This window comes from Haemaphysalis longicornis, unplaced genomic scaffold (genome assembly GCF_048455015.1).
Source record: "Haemaphysalis longicornis isolate Haplotype H1 unplaced genomic scaffold, Haemaphysalis longicornis Haplotype H1 scaffold_2, whole genome shotgun sequence".
NCBI classification, from domain to species: Eukaryota; Metazoa; Arthropoda; class Arachnida; order Ixodida; family Ixodidae; genus Haemaphysalis; species Haemaphysalis longicornis.
The window spans coordinates 228401502-228420544 of NW_027526295.1; positions in this window are offsets into that span (position 1 = coordinate 228401502).

A 19043-nucleotide genomic window follows, 5' to 3' on the forward strand; every position below is an offset into this window, starting at 1 on the left:
ACGGACGGCGGTCACCGGAATTCAGGGTCGCTTATAAAGTGCATTCGCACTTAAAAAAATCCCGGGAGTGAGCCCTGTCTTATGACCTTTACAGGTTTGCGCCGTCATAGACAACATTATATAAACCTCACTTTTCTACCGTCGTACCAGACAACGTCACATACATAGTACGCCAAGCTGAAGATACAGTTTAATGTCATCAAGGCTCAAACCTTTACGTTAGGCTTAACATTATGGGGTAGCATAGTCGCATCTGCTCGTCCCCCCACCCGTTCCCTTCCTCTTTGGCGCAAATTCAAAATGAAAACTGCCAGGGGTATTTTAAGAGTATTGTGAGGAAGCAGCCCCATCGCATTCATAAGTGTAAATCTGGAGCATTTAGGACCAATTTAGAGGCCATGTCTTGGAGGGCATTGATAATGATAGTTTCAAGACTAGTCCTATTAGTACTTACACGAAACGACTAATTCGGTGTAAGCCGTATAACCCTAGGGCATTGAAAAGCGGCATTGCTCGCAGCGATATAGTTATCAAACATTATTTGTTCCTGGTGGCAGCGCTTCCTTCTGTGCAAACAAAAGAAACTTGTGTGTTTGCTCGTAGCAATACCTTCTCCAAAATTACCTTCAGATTGTGGTAGTAGCTCTCTCTTCTATGCACACAACAGGAACAGTTCCCATTTAAAAATTATGAGTTTTGTAGTGAAGCTCCGCGGATTGAGAAGGCTTTGTACAAGCAATATAAACTGTGAACTTGCTAAAGCAGCGAAAAGCGTTTAAACAAAGCTCAAACCCCCGGTGAAACAGTTTGTTTGTCCACGTGTCGCAATTAGTTTAAACTTACACTCCTGCAAATATCGAAATCACACGTGCCGTGTTTCTACGCGCGTCCATATTATCTTACGAAACGATTTCTCCTACTTTTTACTTCCGTCGTATAAACACAGTAGTGCATGATTAAAAAACGAGGTTTTTCTTCGGTCTGCGAAACATGCTGTTAGTGGAACGTCGTCATATTAGGGGAATTTAATAGGAATGTGTTTCAAATGACCCAAAAGAAGAGCTATGAATGAGGAATGTGCCAGACCACGTGTGTGGGCTTGATGCGTTATAATTAAGCAACATTGCGTTTGTTGCATTTCTGCTTGAGAAAACTGTAATCGAGGATTTCGCGGCAGCAGAGAACTTTGAATAGGACAAGACAGCTGCCCACCCTGGGAATTTTTTGCTCTTGCCTGTCCGTGCTGCAGTTGCCCAAAAATGCCCTACTGCATACAAGAAGGGTACTGCACGCAATTTTGTGCTACACACTTAACTAAGCATAGTGTTACCAAAACAACATCAACTGCTCCAGAAATAATTAAACAAATAAGAAACAAAAGTTCCTGCATCGTTTCCAAAAGATTGGTCGTGTTTTTATAACAGTAGCGTTGAGACATCCAGAAACGTGTTCTTCGGACGTCTTTCACAAGAACCTTTTGTATGTCACATGGCGATATTGAAGTAAAGCGGCACATAAAAAGCTGAAGTAGTCTCGCAAAACTTGGTGCAAATTTCTGGAATAATAGGCTGGTCAATTTTATGGAGCTTTGAAATTGCTTTGCCATCAGAATGCATCGCCAAGAAATACGCCTAACATGTCTTAGCAAACCCCGGCAGGTTTTTGTTGGTGTCACCTTCTCAATGGCACATTTAAAACTTCCTTTCAATTCATGGGGACCATAGCGTTGAAGAAAAACTTCTTTTGGCATTCGAAGCACGCAAAACAACTTCCCCAATTATAGAACTGGACATGTCAGCATCATTTCGCGCAAAACATTGCGCGGTAGCCGTGGTAATTTAATTAGGTTTTTAGGAAAATAACCTAAAATCGCCGTACCTGCGTTGAAAAACAAAACGATGATAAGAAAGAGGCAAGGTAACAGCTTGAAAATTAAGTGAGAGGCTTATATCAACGAGCCGTGAAAAAAAGTGGGACTAGTCCACGCGCTGAATGTGGGTAGATCTCGTCAAGGGCCGTGCATGCCTTGTTACTACGAAGCTAGTTGAACCGTTACGTTAAAACATTGTGTTTGTTTCGACACTCATGCATAATAGAAAATCCTGACGAAAGGTTTTTTTCCGAAATGTACTCCTGCAGGTATACGGAGTTACGAAACCAAAATCCAGGGGGTATGCGTTGACCATTCACCCCTACAGATTGGTGCTCCTACTTTAGCTGCACGTTAGGTAGCCCTAACAATGAGCCCAAAGACTTGCCAGACAACATAAATCGCATTGTACGGCCCTCTGGCAGTATCGGTTGACGTCTTCAGGAGCGTAAAGCTTTATGTTAGGCCTAATGTGAGGCCATCGCAGGCCAGCTCAGCGCTACCGCCTTGGATGGAGTGCCGTACAACTATATTCTAATATTTAAGACAGGGCTGACACAGGCAACAGCATCTGTACCTGCTCCGCGTCTCCGGCCATACCAAAGCCCTGTGGTACTGATCAGGTAACAGCGCTACCCTAGTGGTCGAGAGGTTCATTCCTAGCATGTTGTTACTGCTCTCCGTGGTTCGACTCCACCTCTTGCATCCTTTGTCTTTTTTAAAGACGATAGTCTTTCTTGGGCTACTTAAACCCAGAAATGTTGGTCTGTCTGTATGTCTGTCTGTCCGTCTGTCTGTCTGTAACTCGATTCAGCCACCCGGCCAAAGTAAACTGCTTACTGCGCAATAGTCTTATATACTCACAGCCAAATGTAAACGTCTAAGCCTGGTTTATAAGTTCATACTTGTCAACTTTGTTGAACAAGAACAAGACATTACGCAAATATAAGACAGGAAATTAGCACACAAGGGATATTTACAGTGTTCCTTTATTAAAAAAATTCATGGATGCTTGGTTTTTCGATAAAAAATTATATTCTACATCTACTGAAGAAAACCGCCGCCTCCTGGCGGCATATGAAAAATCACGCGGCAACAGCAACGAAAGGTTCCACTAGCTAGGTTCCACGTTCTGCTTGGAACGCACGTGGAGCACGGCCACGAGGCTCTATAAACCTTGTAGTCGGCCACCTCCATTCACGCGCGTCTCCGCCGTGCTGCAGCGCTAGCATCGAGGAACCCGGCCTGTAGCAGTGGAACGCGGTAAATCCAAATTGCCTTGCGCAAACCTTTAGTGTGTTTACCTTGGGATGAGCGTGACGGTACCGAAACAGCATGAGAGGTGAGCGGGAAAGCAAAGGGGGGCATTTCCTTGGCAAATGTCTACAAAGACTATCGTCTTTTGACGACATTTGCAACGAAAGGAGCAGATACGCGGCCTGGCATCTCGGCTCTATGCCTGACATGCACTTTCTGATGTACGCGGATGACATCACAGTGTGGACTGTACACCCAGACCTGACTCGGCAAACCGCGTGCCTCCAACAAGCCTTGTCTGACACGCAGAAATGGTGCGAATATGCTGGACTGACACTCTCCGTCGACAAGACAGCTATTCTGCCTGTGGCCAGTGCTTGGGGCCGTCGCCGACTGGCGATGTCTCCAATCGCATTGCAACTCTGCGGGCGACCCGTACGCACTGCCACCTCACTTCGCGTGCTTGGATTAGAAATTTATGCGTCTGGGTCAGCGTCTATGTGGATACGTTCAGCTCACCAAAAAGCGGGACAGATGCTCCACCTCATCCGACGCATCTCACAGAAGTCTGGTGGCTCCTGTTCCAAAATGGCCCGTCTACTGGTGCGGTCTGTACTCCAGCCTCGGCTTGTTTACCAGGCACAATTCCAACACCTGAACCAGGCGGAGTGGGCTCGACTTGAGGCAGTTAACCGAGCCGCAATGCGTGCAATTACCTGCCTCCCTAGGATAACACCGATCCCGGCTCTTCAGGCTGAAGCTCAAGTTAACACCTTGGATGAGCTTGTCCATCAGCGTCGGTCCGCCCGCATGCATAAACTCACCTTTGTTGCTGAGGCAGCGGCGTTAGGAAATTACGTGGGTTGTTCACTACCCACATCTCCAGCCTGCGTCGTTACCAGGCCACCTTGGCTATACCACCAGGTGACTGACAACAGGCCACTAACGCGACTTCACAATCGATGCAACGGACATACTGATACGCTTTTCGCGGTCGCGCAAGAACTGGCGGCGGAGTCTCAACCCCAGGTGGTGCAGGCATTTGTGGACGCTGGGGCCAAGGACTACGTGGTGACGACAACACTACAATGTCCTTCCCACCCAGAGGCCTGTCAAACGTGCTTCTACGAAACACACCGCACCCTGCCGTCTATGCTGGCTGAGCTTACGGCCATCCGGGACGGCTTGCAAGCACTAACTCCAGCTCTTCATCAAGCCCCTGGAGGTACTACTTTACAAATTTATACAGACTCCACGGTGGCCATGATTTACGTCGAGTGAATAACAACTCGGCTATCTCGAGGGACATTCATGACATACTGGATACGTACCCCTGCCCTCTGCGGCTCTCGTGGGTCCGGCGAAATACGCTTCCCGCTCACATTGCGGCGGATGGTGCCTGCCACACTGCATTTGTTCCACGACCATTGCCTTTACTGACATTAGATACCCCAGGACAGTTTTTACAAAAGAAAGAAGATCTTCGTCGCGCCACACGAGCTCTAATTCCACCGTGTGGAACGGACCTCCCTAGCCGACTCGCTCGCTGGGAGGAGGTCTTGCTGCGAAGACTTCGTGTTGGTGTAGCCCTCTCTCCCGCTGCTACCCGTGAGTGGCCACCACGCTACCATGCCCCGTTCGACCAGAGCTGCCCCTTTTGCACGGCTCCTGCCCAAGATGCCGACACAAAACATTTGCTGTGGATGTGCCCTTCATTGCAAGCGGCCAGAACACGACACCTTCGAGGCACAGGCCTCCACCCTGGCAGACCACCTGACCTCCATCGGTGGATATGGGGACCCCACCACCGCTCCCTTCTTGCGTTTGTTCGCGAAACGGGAGTTAACCTATACTTGTAGCATAGTATTTATGCCAACGGGCATACTGTCGCAAATAAAAAAAAGAAAAAAAAAAGGATACGCGGCCAATTTTTTTTTTTACATCTGAAGTTTTAATTATTGTTTTCATGGCTTATGTAAGTTTGCGGTGTTTAAAATGTTTTTTTTTCTGTTTGTTTGGTTATCTTAGGTTAGTTTACGTTACACGACGTTAATTGATGGCGAAGTAGTACCAGACGCGGCATTAAGTTTATCGAAACGCCGATGGACGTCGCTTTAGTGAAGTGCTTCTGGTACCGTCGGACGGCAGTCTGCACACAGCCTTTTTTAAAAGGCCGACCATTGCAAATAAGCATGGCAAGTTAAAAGAGCAGTGTGTAAGCAATATAAACTCAGAACGAAATCGCAAGCCAGTCCGCTCTCGAAGCGGAGAACATTCAATCAATGCCAAAATTCCTAGTGCAACGAGTGTGTCCACTTGTCGCAGTTTGTTCGAACATGAACTTTTGCAAAAGTCAACACATTCGCAGTTTTCCTTCGGCACGGGTAAGACGTACTTTAGTACTTTATTTCATTGGAACAAACGTGGAGGTATAATATTTAGGGGAAAAAAGAAGTTCGCTTATAGGGAGCGTGCGACACCTAAGCAGATGCGCTGATGATGATGATGAAAATGATTAGAGGCGCTCCCTTCGAAACGCAACGTCGGTTGTCAGCAACCGACTTCCCTGTTTTGTTTCCATTAACCTTCCCAACTCTTAGCTAACCTAACAGATTTTCGTCACCTCCACCTACACCCCCCCTCCCCCTGTTTTAAATTCCCATCGCTCCCTCCACTCCGTTTTCTTCCCCCCGCTGTTGTACATTTTCATCCGTCTGATTACTCCCACTGCGTAGCCATCTCCGACATGGCAGCCCCACCAATGGCCCGTTGTCCCATGGCGGGCCAGGTGCGGCGCAGCAGACTACTAGAGAGGGGTTCGCCATGGCGGGTAATATTTAATTCAGGGAGCTGAATTTCTCCGTATTGATAGCCTTGGATTCTTTTATTGTGGGGTATGAAGAAAAGGGTATAAAATATCTCAAGAGGAAGCATGTTTTAGAGGCTTCAGGGTAATGCGGTGCCACACAGAAGTGCACTGTCAAAGGTCGTTGCATCCGTTAAGGTGAAGTTGATACCCGTAAACAATGAATCTTACGCCGTTGCCATTTAGGTTTTAAGGTTTTGAATAAACATTTAGCGCCCTCTATTTGAAAATGGTGGTGCAGCTGCTTCAAGCAGAAGCCTGTCTGACAATAAAAAATGCGGGGAAAATGGAAGCCTTTACGCACGTTGTTTCGTTCTTGCAACTCCCCTCCCATCAACCGACAGAAAAAAAATACTGTGCTTCTGTTTTGATGAAACTTGCCTAAAAACTGACAATTGAGACCAACGAAATTCATTGAGAAACGTGTTTACCACGCGCGGAAGTACAGCCTCCCAATTTTTAATAATATAGCGGAAAGGACGACCGATCGGCATGTCAGCGCCTTGTCGCGGTGTTCAATGGCAAAATAGGCGAGGGTACGCGCACGCGCATGGGACTATATGTTGTGGTAGCGTCGTCTGCTCCGCTGTTCTTCTCAGGGCAACACACACCCTGTTTTTCTAATCTCGCAAGGCCGTTTCCTTATCAACAAAGGTAGCTAAGCCGCTTGGAGCACAAAGTCATTCAGATGCAGTGGCTGGGGGTGTGCCACTCTCAAGAAAACGGCGTAGCAGACGACACTCAAACAGCAGATGGCCCTATGCGCGTGCGCGTACTCTCACCTATTTCGCTGCTGAACACCGTGATAAGACGCTGACATGCCGGTCGGTCGTCGCTCCCGCTATTTTATTAAAAATTTGCGAGGCTGTACATTCTAGGTCGCTACGGTATTTTTTGAGCAACTGTATGCGACGCGTGCACCATGCACACAAAAAAAAAATGAAATCACCGCTCCATTGCCGCCATTTTCGTAGTTTTTAAGGTGCGTACACAAGAGATGCACTTGTTTTTCTGCTTTGCGCATTGCGCGCAAGCCAAACAAAATCCTATCACCAAAAGCCAGGGAACGTAATAAGTGCTGTGATCGAACGCTCTTTTCCGCCTTTACACGAACCACCTTTACCGCCGACTTTCTTGGAGTGAGCTGTCGATATTGTTGATTAACCAGTAGTTCTCACCAAATTAATAAGTTCGGTAGCCGCAGCGAGAGAGAAATTACTCCACTCAGTGTTAATTCATCGCAGTTATTATTAAACCACACATACACACATGTGCAACTTTCCCGCTCATGGCAGTCCTTTCAACAGTGATTACTCTGCAATTTTTTAGCGAAATAAAAAGTTCTTTTGCACAGCTAATATTTGGGGTGAATGCTTGCTTTGTGCACAGTTTCAAGTCACGCACGTTGCGCGACTGGGTTCCTGAGCCATGGAAACTATCCCATAGAAATGCATGGGGAGTTAGATTTGACAGCGAATTACACAAAAATATATTCAGAAACCTGAAATATTCTTTTAGCGTTTTATTCTTCACGTCGACTTCTAGCTCTATGCCAAATATCATTTTCCTAAAGTGGTTTTTCTAGGTTCCCGAAAGCTTGTAATTTTGAGCGAGAAAGCTGGGTATGAAACAAAAAACGGATGACATAGGATTTCGCAATCGTCACAAAATCTGTGCTGTCCAAACCGTTGGGCCCCTCGTTATTAGGTCGATATCTGCATTCAATGACAGAAAGCCAAGATGTCTCGTAAAAATCGCCGCAGGGCACGAGAAGAGAAGAAATAGTCCCGCATCTTCGATACTTGGAATAACTCATAAGATTCCACACGTGACGAGGGTGACCTGGTAAAGTGCAAATAAAGGAAAAAGTTGCACTTTGTAACTTGAGTCGCTGTCTTCAGCTATCCCAGACATTTTGCGTTAGGTGGGCGGGAAAAGCGTGGGCGCGTATGGTGAAGACTCATGATGCGTCGATTGCTTAACACCAACGAATGGAGTAGTGCATATTCTTATCCCCATCGGCGGGTACCCCTCGGTTCCATCCGTACACCGTTAAAAAACAATTCATACTCATTTTCCGCACATGGACACACAACGGAATGTAAACAACCACATCCTTCATGCGACGACGCATACTGCGAATTCATAGCGTTCGCTGGTCATGAAAGCTTGGCCGTGCTGAAAATCGAAGGAAGTTCGTTCTTAGGGGAGAATTACAGTACATATTTGCACAGCTCGCAACGTAAAAATTTGTGCGCGCATCACAAAGCAATCGCCTCTGCGTAACCACCGGAGCGTTGACTGTTAGGACCCTGCTGCGTAGTTAGGGAAGCACGCACGAGACGGCGGCGCAGTCCTTCGGCACGGTCTCTATACCGCCGCCTGTAAAATAACACTGGAACATCATCATTAAAAAAATGTATTAAGGAGAAAGCCTTCGACCTCTATGTTTCAAGCACGCGCGTTGTGAGGTACAGTAAATAGTGTGGTACTAAAAATAGGAACGCGAGCCAGGGAGGAGCGCCAAGCAGAGATAATGCGCCAGGATTGAGAAACACGAGTGGCGGACGAGGGTCCAAAGGGGGCTCTGAGGAAGGGTGACGGAGAGTTACCCGAAGATTGTGCCCCGGGAACGAGAAACAGCTGAGCTGGAGGAGGGTTGGAGGAAGGCTAGGAAGGCTCTGAGGAAGGCGACAGAGCGTGAGCCGGGGATCCTGCGCTGGGAAGGGGAAATAGCGAACCTGGAGGAGAGTTGGAGGAAGGCGACGCAGCGAAGCACCGGAAGAGGTTGGCTACATAATCAGCTATGAATAGTGGCGTCTCCACGTCAAATACACCAGACATAATTAAAAATTAAAGCAACAAAGGAAGGTGCTTGCATTGTTTCCCGAAAGCCTGCCATGTGTTTTACAATGGTGTTGAGAATTCAGCAATGTATCATTGTTCGGACGTCATTCATAGAAACTTTTTGTACGTCATTTGGCAATTTCACATCGTCGGTCAAGCCCTGGTTGCTGCTGAGTCCCAAGAGTCTAGGGGGGATGGAGGAGAACTTTTCGTATCCGGAAGTGACTCGCGGATGAATTAAGTTATGCCTTCTCCCCCTACTCCTCCTTTTCTCAACAGTTGGTGTAGATTTCTGCTACTATAAAATGTTCAGTTTTGTCGAGGTTTGGAAATGCGTCGGAATGCAAATGTCGAAGCCCGTCTTAGCACAGTGCGGCAGCTTTAAAGCGAAGTGTATGTGGCTAGGGATGCATTTATTTTTTTGCCTCCAACAATTACTCCTGAGGCTTCATGTGTCCTTAATGCGAAAGGCATTCTACAGCGTGAAGTGTAGGAAGACAAATGCCCCTGTGTGTGAATTACACTAAGTCGCGGTCCCTAACAAATTCGCACGCCGATCAAAAGATGACCGAACCTCAAGCTATATGCCTCATCAATTCGATATGCATTTTGAGTATATTAGTTATGAATAGGAACCGTTTCCAACATATGTATAGCCAAAATAAAAGTGTGTGCGAGTATTCGCCGTGAATTTAGGCTATAGGTGGCGACAGCGTCGCTATACTCTGTTACAAGTTCAGAACGGCAACGGTGATGATGATGAATAATGATTTGTATTGGTTTCCCCATTGTAGCGGGGTGATGACATGTCATCTTACCGAAAAGAACTAATATATCCATGTTTTACACTCTTGGTTTAATTCTAGCGCTGCTTAGGGCGCGCACAAAAAGTTTTGTCTAGCTCAATACGAGTAGCTTTGGTGTGTGTATAAGGAACTCGGCGAGACGGGACACGAGAAGAGAGTGGCGAGGAATGTGTAGGTAGTTGGGTAGGAACGAAGGGAGTGGAAGGATGGGAGGAGGTGCTATGTGAAGTGACCTCAGTTCACTGGCTCATATATAACTCACAACAATTAGCCCACTCCTGGCGCAACCGTTCTGTACCTATATACCTGAATGACTGAATGATGGGATCAAGGTGTCACCATGCATGGGCTAAGTGTGCCCGCGCACGGCACTGCCACGAGACATGATCGGTATTTATTGTCACCTCTTGTTTCTTTTTATCGTATCACTTGTATGCTAACAAAGAGTAAGAACACTGTAGCTCTATTTTAGATACTTTCTCAATTACATCATTTCTGGCGTTGATAAGCAGACAGTTTGAAAGCTTTTCGTTTTTTTTCCTAGCGAAAACAACGTCTGTGAGGCCGTAATAAAGTTTTTTTTAACAGCCTTGTTTCGGGTCCATTGAGCTTCATTCAGAGGGTGGCTTGATTACCTAAAAAAATGACCGCGTATCTACGTGCTCACTTCGCTGCAAATGTCTTCAAAGGGCGATAGTCTTCTGCCTCTGCCACGTAATTGTCTCTCTTCTCTCTCCCGCCTAGCTGTGACGCTCTTCACCTTTCATTTCGCTCCTCGCACGATAAATAAAGGGGAGGTTGGCTCAAGTCCATTCGCTTTTACCGTGTTCCACTGCTCGCGCCGTCGACTGAAACCTTTTGTAACTGTTAAAATGGGAAAACTGTCACTAGTTCCAGGCTTGCACGAGCTGTTGCTGTATTTTGAGGTCAAATATTATTTCCGACGCGTGTTTTATATTTGCTGTCGTATGTATAAAGCGCACATTTATTTTCAATTAAAACATAATTACGACTGCCAGTTGTGCATTGATGTTTTGCCTCAAATATGCTTAATATTTCCTTCTTGCGCAGTACTGTTGACGAGTATGAAGTGTGTTTCCAGACTTAGTGGTTCAGAATAGTTTTGGCTATATTAACCTCTGTGTAAGAGAGAGAGAGAGAGAGAGAGAGAGAGAGAGAGAGAGAGAGAGAGAGAGAGAGAGAGAACAACCATCTTTAATTGTGGGCTCAATGGTGCAGTCCGGAAGGTGAGGATTGTCGGATGGCCGAATCGAGGGACAGACAGACAGACAGACAGACAGACAGACAGACAGACAGACAGACAGACAGACAGACAGACAGACAGACAGACAGACAGACAGACAGACAGATTTACAGAGAGACAGACCCAGATTCTCACATTTAGGTAGCCCAAGAAAGACTATCGTCTTTTAACCTTTTAACCGTCGTCTCAGCCGGGGCCGAACCTGACATCTCGACATCAGCAGTAGAACGCCTTGGTATGCCGTTCCGGCTTACGAAACAGAGAGAAAGAGAATATGTTCATAGGGTGAGGGGGGTGACAGTAGTCAAGTGTAGGTTGTTCCGCTAGGTGACAGAAAAAATCACGTGTTTGGGATAACCATAGAAATGCCTCAGTTTTATCCCCCGGCAACCTGTGAGGCTTTTCCCCTCCCGTCTCGATCCTCCCAGGATAAGGGCGATGGAAGCTGTGGAGGTTTGCTCCCGCCAGTTCAATTTAGCGAGTCACACTGCTGGTTGAACTTTTTGATCTGGTTGAACTAGTTGAACTGATCGAGTGGAAGTTTTTGTTACTGTTGGACTTCTTGGAATACCGCCAGGAGGGCTAGTGTCGCGCGGGAGCGAATTTTGTATGTTCTGGTCGAAACATTTTTTTTCAAGGCGTATTTGTAAATTGCTGTCACAAGAGACAAGTAGGCGTAAAGTTTTAATTAAAGAAACACTAAAATATTATCTATGTAGTGATATTTTGCCTGAAATATGTCTAATGTTTTCTTTTTGCTCCACATGATTACAAGTATGAACATTTCCACCAGATGAAGTAATTGGAAATGTATTGCCTATATAAATCTGTAGTCAAGACTTCTTGTAAATTCTTGCCTAGCGGCTGAACTGAGGGACACACAGACACAGAAATAGAGGGATGTACAGACGAAACCAAAATTTTCTTGTTTAAATAGCCCTAAAAAGACTCCCGTCTTTAAAAAAAGCTTCGGGATTCCGTACTGTCAACTTCAACCCGAACAAAGATCAAACTCAGCCATCGGTTCGAATTTCGCGTCCTGCGCCCAACAGAGAAATATGAGAAACGTCTTCTGTTTGGGAGAAAGCCGAATGTGCGCGTAAATGACGTTAATTCCTCTTTTAGGCTACAAATGTGCGGTATCCATGTGAGATAGCAGTTGAAGGTGAAACCGAAAACGTGAGATTCTTAACGTATATAGCAGCCGTATATGCCTGTGGCTGTTAGCTGGTAGTTGGTCATATCCAGTTTCATGAAGGCATCTGGGGGGCGGATATGCTACGGCATTACATTAACCACATACGTTCACTGAATCACCAAGCAAACACATTCGTTTGTCGTCCACATCAAATTTATCATACCGCGGACAGAGATGGCCACAAGGGACAGAAGACAAAGAGCATGAAGGGGGTCTTGCTTACTATACGGGGACTCCGTTATTCATGGCTTCAGGTTTGTCGATCTACCGCCGTGTGGACCCAAAGTTCGAGTAGGAAATCCGGCGCAGAATAGCTATGGGGTGGCATACACTCGGCAAGCGCTCCCAAATGAGGAAAAGAAAGCGACCAGTACCACTAAATCGAAGGATATGCAAGCAATGAGTTTCGCAATATGTGACATGTGGAGCAGAAAACTAGCCCCAAGATAGACACAGGGAAGGAAAACTGAGGCCAGGACAACAAGCTATGGGACATAATTTCGTAGGAACGGACGTCATCGAACAGGGTCGTGAGTACGCTCATTTGTACCCAGACACATGAGTGAGTGCCATAAGGAGTGAGTGGATACCAAGACAAAAAAAGGAATACGATTATGAGTGCGTAAAGACCCAGGAAAGATGTGAGTACAATGGGAAGTAGAGTACTCGTGATTAGAGTACGCATAATGACAGTACTCTCGAGTACATTTGGTCATCAGTGCCGTACTCGCGAGTAGTGTACTCAGCAAGTAAAAATGTGCAAGTTTGATCACGCACTTGAGTCGCGGCGTGCATGCAAGAGTCACTCATTCCACGGAGCCCAATAAGAAGGTAAATCGAGGTGACCAGGTGGAAAAGAGCGGCTCCCTCATTCCCTCTTCAGCGGTTTTGCCGTTCTCGGAAACCGTTCGTTACGGGGTTGCCGTTGTGAAAACCCAGGTAAGCATGGGTGAAGTCACCCGAGTTTCACTTTCTTTGATCAAATTGTTCAAATGGAGGGGCAAGGTTGGCTGCCAGCATCCACAACGCCCGTTTAAGCAACTCTTTCTCGATGTTCAGAATCGGCAACCAGAAAAGTTTTCACCTGTTTCAGTTAGACAAAATGGTGAAAAGGGAACCAGGAGAACCATGTGGTACATGCTGGAAGCGTTCTCTGGGTCTCTAGCTTTGGCTTAGCCTCGTTCATAGGCCTAGATGTGCACGGAAATGCAAGGGTTTGATTGCGACAACAAATCAGTAGAAACAGTTTTGAATACCAGGAAATGTGCGTACATATTGAGTATAAGTGAGTAGGGATGGGTACGAGTGAGTACAGATTGAGTTCAATGAGACAAATTGAGTATGAGTGCTCCTAAGGACTAATAAGTTTGAGTACAACTGATTAGGATTTCAAATCATTATGTGATGAGTGAGTACGAGGGATTTGAGTACAGGTGAGCTTTTCAGTCTGAATTCAAGGGACTACGGCGACGAAGGGAAAAACAATAATTGTGTTTGAGTGAGTTCTTCCTGTTTTGTCAACCTATGGCCGGGGGTAAGACAGGAAGCGAGCGCCTTGGACCAGGGAACAAACTTGGGTGGAGGTTTTAAAAGTTCAAATTAAGAAGCAATGGACTTATGCCAGAGGTAAAATGCGGCCACATTACAGCCGGTTGATCAGCAGCATAACGGATTGGTTAGCGAGAGACGGTAGTATAGAAAACCGTTCTCTCAATGGAGGGACAAGATAAGAAAACTCGGTGGCACAGAATGAAATCTGATGGCGCACGAAAGGAGTGGTTGGAATTCTGTGGGGGAGCCTTCATCCAACGGCGGACATTAATAGGCGACTGATGATTATCATGGTGATGATGATTATTATGATGCTGGCCGCTAGAGCAGATTTGAAGAAAATATCCGCCATCCTTTTCTTGCCGTTGACCCACCCTGTGCCAGCACGCTAATACAACAACGCTGTGTCCAGTCTTCGTGGTCTCTTTAGGCTGAAATATAAAAAGCTTCATTTAGAGGGGGCGTTGAGAGCACAGATAATATCTTGGAGTTCTTTATGTTGCAATACCTACAGTTTTTCTGAAGTGTCCAAAAGTAAGCTCGCGGTAAGACCATATTTATTATGTCTGGCGTTGATTTCCAGACCAGAATATATATTTGCAATGTGCTGGGAAGTGTCGTAGAGAATTCTTGTATAACGTATCTCTTCGCATCACGTTTCTTGGACTGTATATTACCCGAATATTTTTTCCGTATCCGGCTCCATCTTGTTGGCATTCGTGTAAGCATAGAACATCGTGTTTTTTATTGCTTTCACTGCTTTAAAACTAAAAAAGGACCATGTTTAACGTTGCCGCCGCCATTGCTGGATGTTTCTACGTTCCCCACTCAATTTCAATTTTCTGAAATGTCAGCCATGAGCTCTAACAATACAGACCGTTTTCAGCATTGTTTAGCGCTTTTGTATCACTAGACATATACGCTAGCTATACGACGGCATCCAGAAAGAAATACTCTTCCCTACTATGCTTTAGATACAACTGGTCCCACTATTTTCGTTCGTCCCCAAAATTTAAAGAAATGAATCGATCTTGAAAGTGGGAGTTGCATAGGAGGCTGCTCTTCCGGCTGTCGCCGAAGTGTTTACGCTGTACTGTCATCTTGATTTGAAGTGTTCTGATGAGCTTGTTCTTCAGTAAGAAGTCGAATATCTTTCCGCGAAACCATCCGCCTGTTAGTCATGTTTATATTGTCGGCTGGGTAACGAATGACTTTCGCGAAAAAGAAGATTAGTTTCTTTGGGGAAGTAAGGCGGAGCATTTGCCAACATGCGTTGAGGTCGTTAATGCAGGAAGAGTCTGAGAGTACGTCCGGTCCTCAAAGAGAGATAGCCCGGAAAGCAACTGAATTTTGTACGCGAGTCCTCAATGACACCAAGCCCGAGGCTTATGTTTTCGTACTTCTCCCCACTTGAAAGAAAGTAGGGCAGACGAATGGGAGCTTTCTCATTTTTACATTTATTTTGATCCATTCTCTGTTCGTGTTCTCTTTTTATTTGCATATATGCATTACGTTAGCTTTGCATATATGCATTACGTTAAAAAAGCTAAAGCGCTAGTTAACAATTAAAGACGATAGTCTTTCTTGGGCTACTTAAACCCAGAAATTTTGGTCTGTCTGTATGTCTGTCTGTCTGTATGTCTGTCCGTCTGTATGTCTGTGACTCGATTCAGCCACCCGGCCAAAGTAAAATTTATATTGCCCAATAGTCTTATATACTCACAGCCAAATTTAAACGACTAAGCCCGGTTTATATGTTCATACTTGTCAACTTTGTTGAACAAGAACAAGACATTACGCAAATATAAGAGAGGAAATTAGTACACAAGGGATATTTACAGTGTTTCTTTATTAAAAAATTCATGGATGCTTGGTTTTTCGAGGACAAATGATGTTCTACATTTACTGCAGAAAACCACCGCCTCCTGGCGGCAAATGAAAAATCACGCGGCAACAGCAACGAAAGGTTCCACTAGCTCGCTCCCACGTTCTGCTTGGAATGCACGTGGAGCACGGCCACGCGGCTTATATAAACAAGCTTCTAGTCGGCCTCCTCCATTCACGCGCGTCTCCGCCGTGCTGCAGCGCTGGCATCGAGGAACCCGGCCTGTAGCAGTGGAACGTGGTAAATTCAAATCGCCTTGCGCAAACCTTCAGTGTGTTTACCTTGGAATGAGCGCGACGGTAACGGAACAGTATGAGAGGTGAGAGAGAAAGCAAAGGGGGACATTTCCTTGGCAAATGTCTACAAAGACTATCGTCTTTTGACGACATTTGCAACGAAAGGAGCAGATACGCGGCCAATTTTTATGCCAGAAATTGTTGGCCCGATACACAAAACGCCCCGAGGCTTACAGAACAAAGCTAGTCAAAGAATGCTCGGATTTAGGCTAAACGTTTCTGGAAACACCATGTAAACAAGGTTCAGCAAATGAGTTAAAAGAATACGGGGTAAATATGGGTGTGGGTATGATTCCAACTGGGACCTCTGCAAAGTGAGACGAGCCCGCACCTATAACATGACCACTCGATAACTCCAGCGAATAAAAGCGGACTTCATGGATGTGTCGTTACCTTCGACATAGAAACATGTGTTAAGGACATGGACTGAGCCGTAGGTGAGTAATTTGAGCGTGGTATTTAAAAGTAGCCACTCGGCGAGTCGCGAAGTACGTTTCCATTTGATGTCGTCTGCAACTGGTACGAGCTCCGGTATTTGCCGATTGATAATTGATAAAAATCGAGAGAAGAAGAAAAAAAACCGGAAAGGGAAAATGATGATGACGATAATATTGAAGGGGCATCTTTGGCAATTGTACACGAATGCTCTTGCAATCACGGCGCCCTGATAAGATCTCCAGAACCCCCGTGGTTCTTTTTCTATTCACTTACGCTCACAGCCACTTTATTGAAGAGATGAGGTTCATATATAACTGGCACCCCAAAATATCTAGGGTAATTGACTTCTACAAAAGTCAACTAATCGGTATTTTCAGAAGTATAGAAATCGACAGCGCAGCGATTGAAATGTTTATCCAATAAAATTATGTTTCGTGGATAACCGAAAGTTGACGTGTCTTAGAAAACAGTCTTCCAAAACTCAACCATCAATTTGCGGGAGAATAGCATGTAATCGTAGTCATTTTTCTGAACCGTAGTATGCGGCGTAACCCTTAAAAATGACGAAGAAATCTTGACTTGTTAAAAGCGTGCCTCGCTATGTGAAGCAAAAAAAAAAAAATAAAAATAAAAAACAGCCCAAATCTCGGAAAGCTGTGCTGGATGAATTCCTAACTTTCAGCCTGCTCACAAGCACGGAGTTGTTGCGACGCTGAAGCTTCAAGATTGCGTTTTGTTTCTTCGAGTTAAGTTTTCTTAAATCTTTCTCCGGAAGAGATACTGCTTCCACTGATGCAAATAGCTGGGTTCGTAGGGCAGTTACATAAAATACACCGCAAGAAACCCTGAAAAGTGATCTTAATAACGCTTTAGTTTCTCACCGTTTTCTTGCGGAGCGAAATAAAAACTCTGAAATGTTCGGGAAAATAAAAAATGAGCCGCTGGAAGTTGGGCACTGACATAGCTGAAATTGTATGGTAGCTATGATATAGTTACGGAACAATATTACAGCTAATTTAATGAGCAACCCCGTTTTTTCTGAAATAAAATGAGGCATGCAGGCTAAACAAGGCTCGAACGGTGAAGTTCAGCCAACACAACTGGGCAGCCTTCACGCATTCCAAAAGGGTTCCCTTTCAAGTGCGCTGTTTGTCCCCAAAACTCGCACAAAACGTCTTGTTGAAATCTTCACCCCTACAAAGAACAAATGTTACATGGTTCGCGGCCCCTGTTCTAAAACTAATTGGGAGCTTTTATCACTTCGTTACGATATTTTTGTGCTTGTATTGCCTTTACTAACCAGTAATTGGGGTGGTTGAAGGATGGAAGCGCGTATTTGGTATAACTGCTGTCCCGACAGTCAGTATTTCGCTTGTCTGTCAGATTGCCTTTTTAATGAATTGCTAGCTAATTTGCTACTATAGGCGCAAAAAAATAGAACATAAAACTCTTGCTTCAGAGACAGCTCGTTTTGTTGGCACAGTACCGGGAATTTTCTCAATCTCGACTGAATCAAGAGGCATTCAGGGTTAGTAAGGGAATTTTTCAGATCATTAATAGACCGGTTTTAGAAAAGCTGTGACAGGAGCTTCCATCAAAATTTCCGTTTACTCCTGCCTGTCAATTAGGGCGGACAAAAAAGTTTTCCAAAAACATTCCTGGGACTCTGCACGAGGATTTGTTTTTATTCCCTTTTGGGAGTTCGATCATGACTGCATTTCACTTTTGACTTATGCTTAGCCAAAGCTGTACTGATTCAAAATCTTAAACGACTACTTAGAAAAAACAGCGCCAAAAAACGATACGACAGGGAGTAAAGACAAACACGTTGGAAGCATGAAGAAGGAAGAAAGAAAAACACGTTAATAGTATTCGTCTTCGTTGTTTACACGAATAGTATCAGGCAAAATAGATGATAAAACAGAAGGAAGAGGTTATAACGACAGCTGAAAAGACAGGAAGGAAAAAAGAAATGGCCGCGTATCTGTTCCTTTTGTTGCAATTGTCGACGAAAGACCATAGTCGCCTGGCGCCCCTGCCGAGTAAATGCCTCCCTCCTTTTTCCCGCTCACCTGCCATGCTGTTCTTCTCCCGTCTCGCTCCTCTCAAGATAACAGGGTAGAGGTTTGCTCAAGTCAATTTAAATTTACCGCGTTCCTCTGCTCCTGGTCGGGTGCCTCGATGCCAGCGCGGCCGTATGACGGAGAAGCGCATGAAATGAGGCACCCTGCTGCAATGTTTATAGAACCACGATGTCCTACTCCACGAGCATTCCAAGCGGAATATGGAGCATACCTAGTGGAAGCTTTCGTTACTGTTGACGTTTGATTTCTTAAAATGCCTCCAGGAGCTATAGCAGCGCGGGCCACAGAAGACGACAGAGGGAATTTTTTTCGGAAGTGGATGTAGTTCAGTTGCTGTCGCAAAAAAAAAAAACAAGCATCCCTGAATTTTTGAAATAAAAAAACACTGCAATTATCACTTATGTATTGCTTTTCTGCCTCATATATGTGGGAGGACAGCTTGGGAGGACAGCTGCCATGCGGTTGCCTCAAGTGTTGCTCTGTTTTGCACAGGTTTTGTCAATCAGCGGCACGTGCCTACCGTTATCGAAGCGGCACGATGCGCCACTGGTTTCTTCGTCGACATGTCCTGCGCAAGTTTCGGAGGAACAATTCCTGGTGCCGCCAGTTCACTTCTACGATGATCTTCGGCCACCTATGACGGTTCTCGCCCCCCATCGTCATCGACATCAGCTCTTCGAC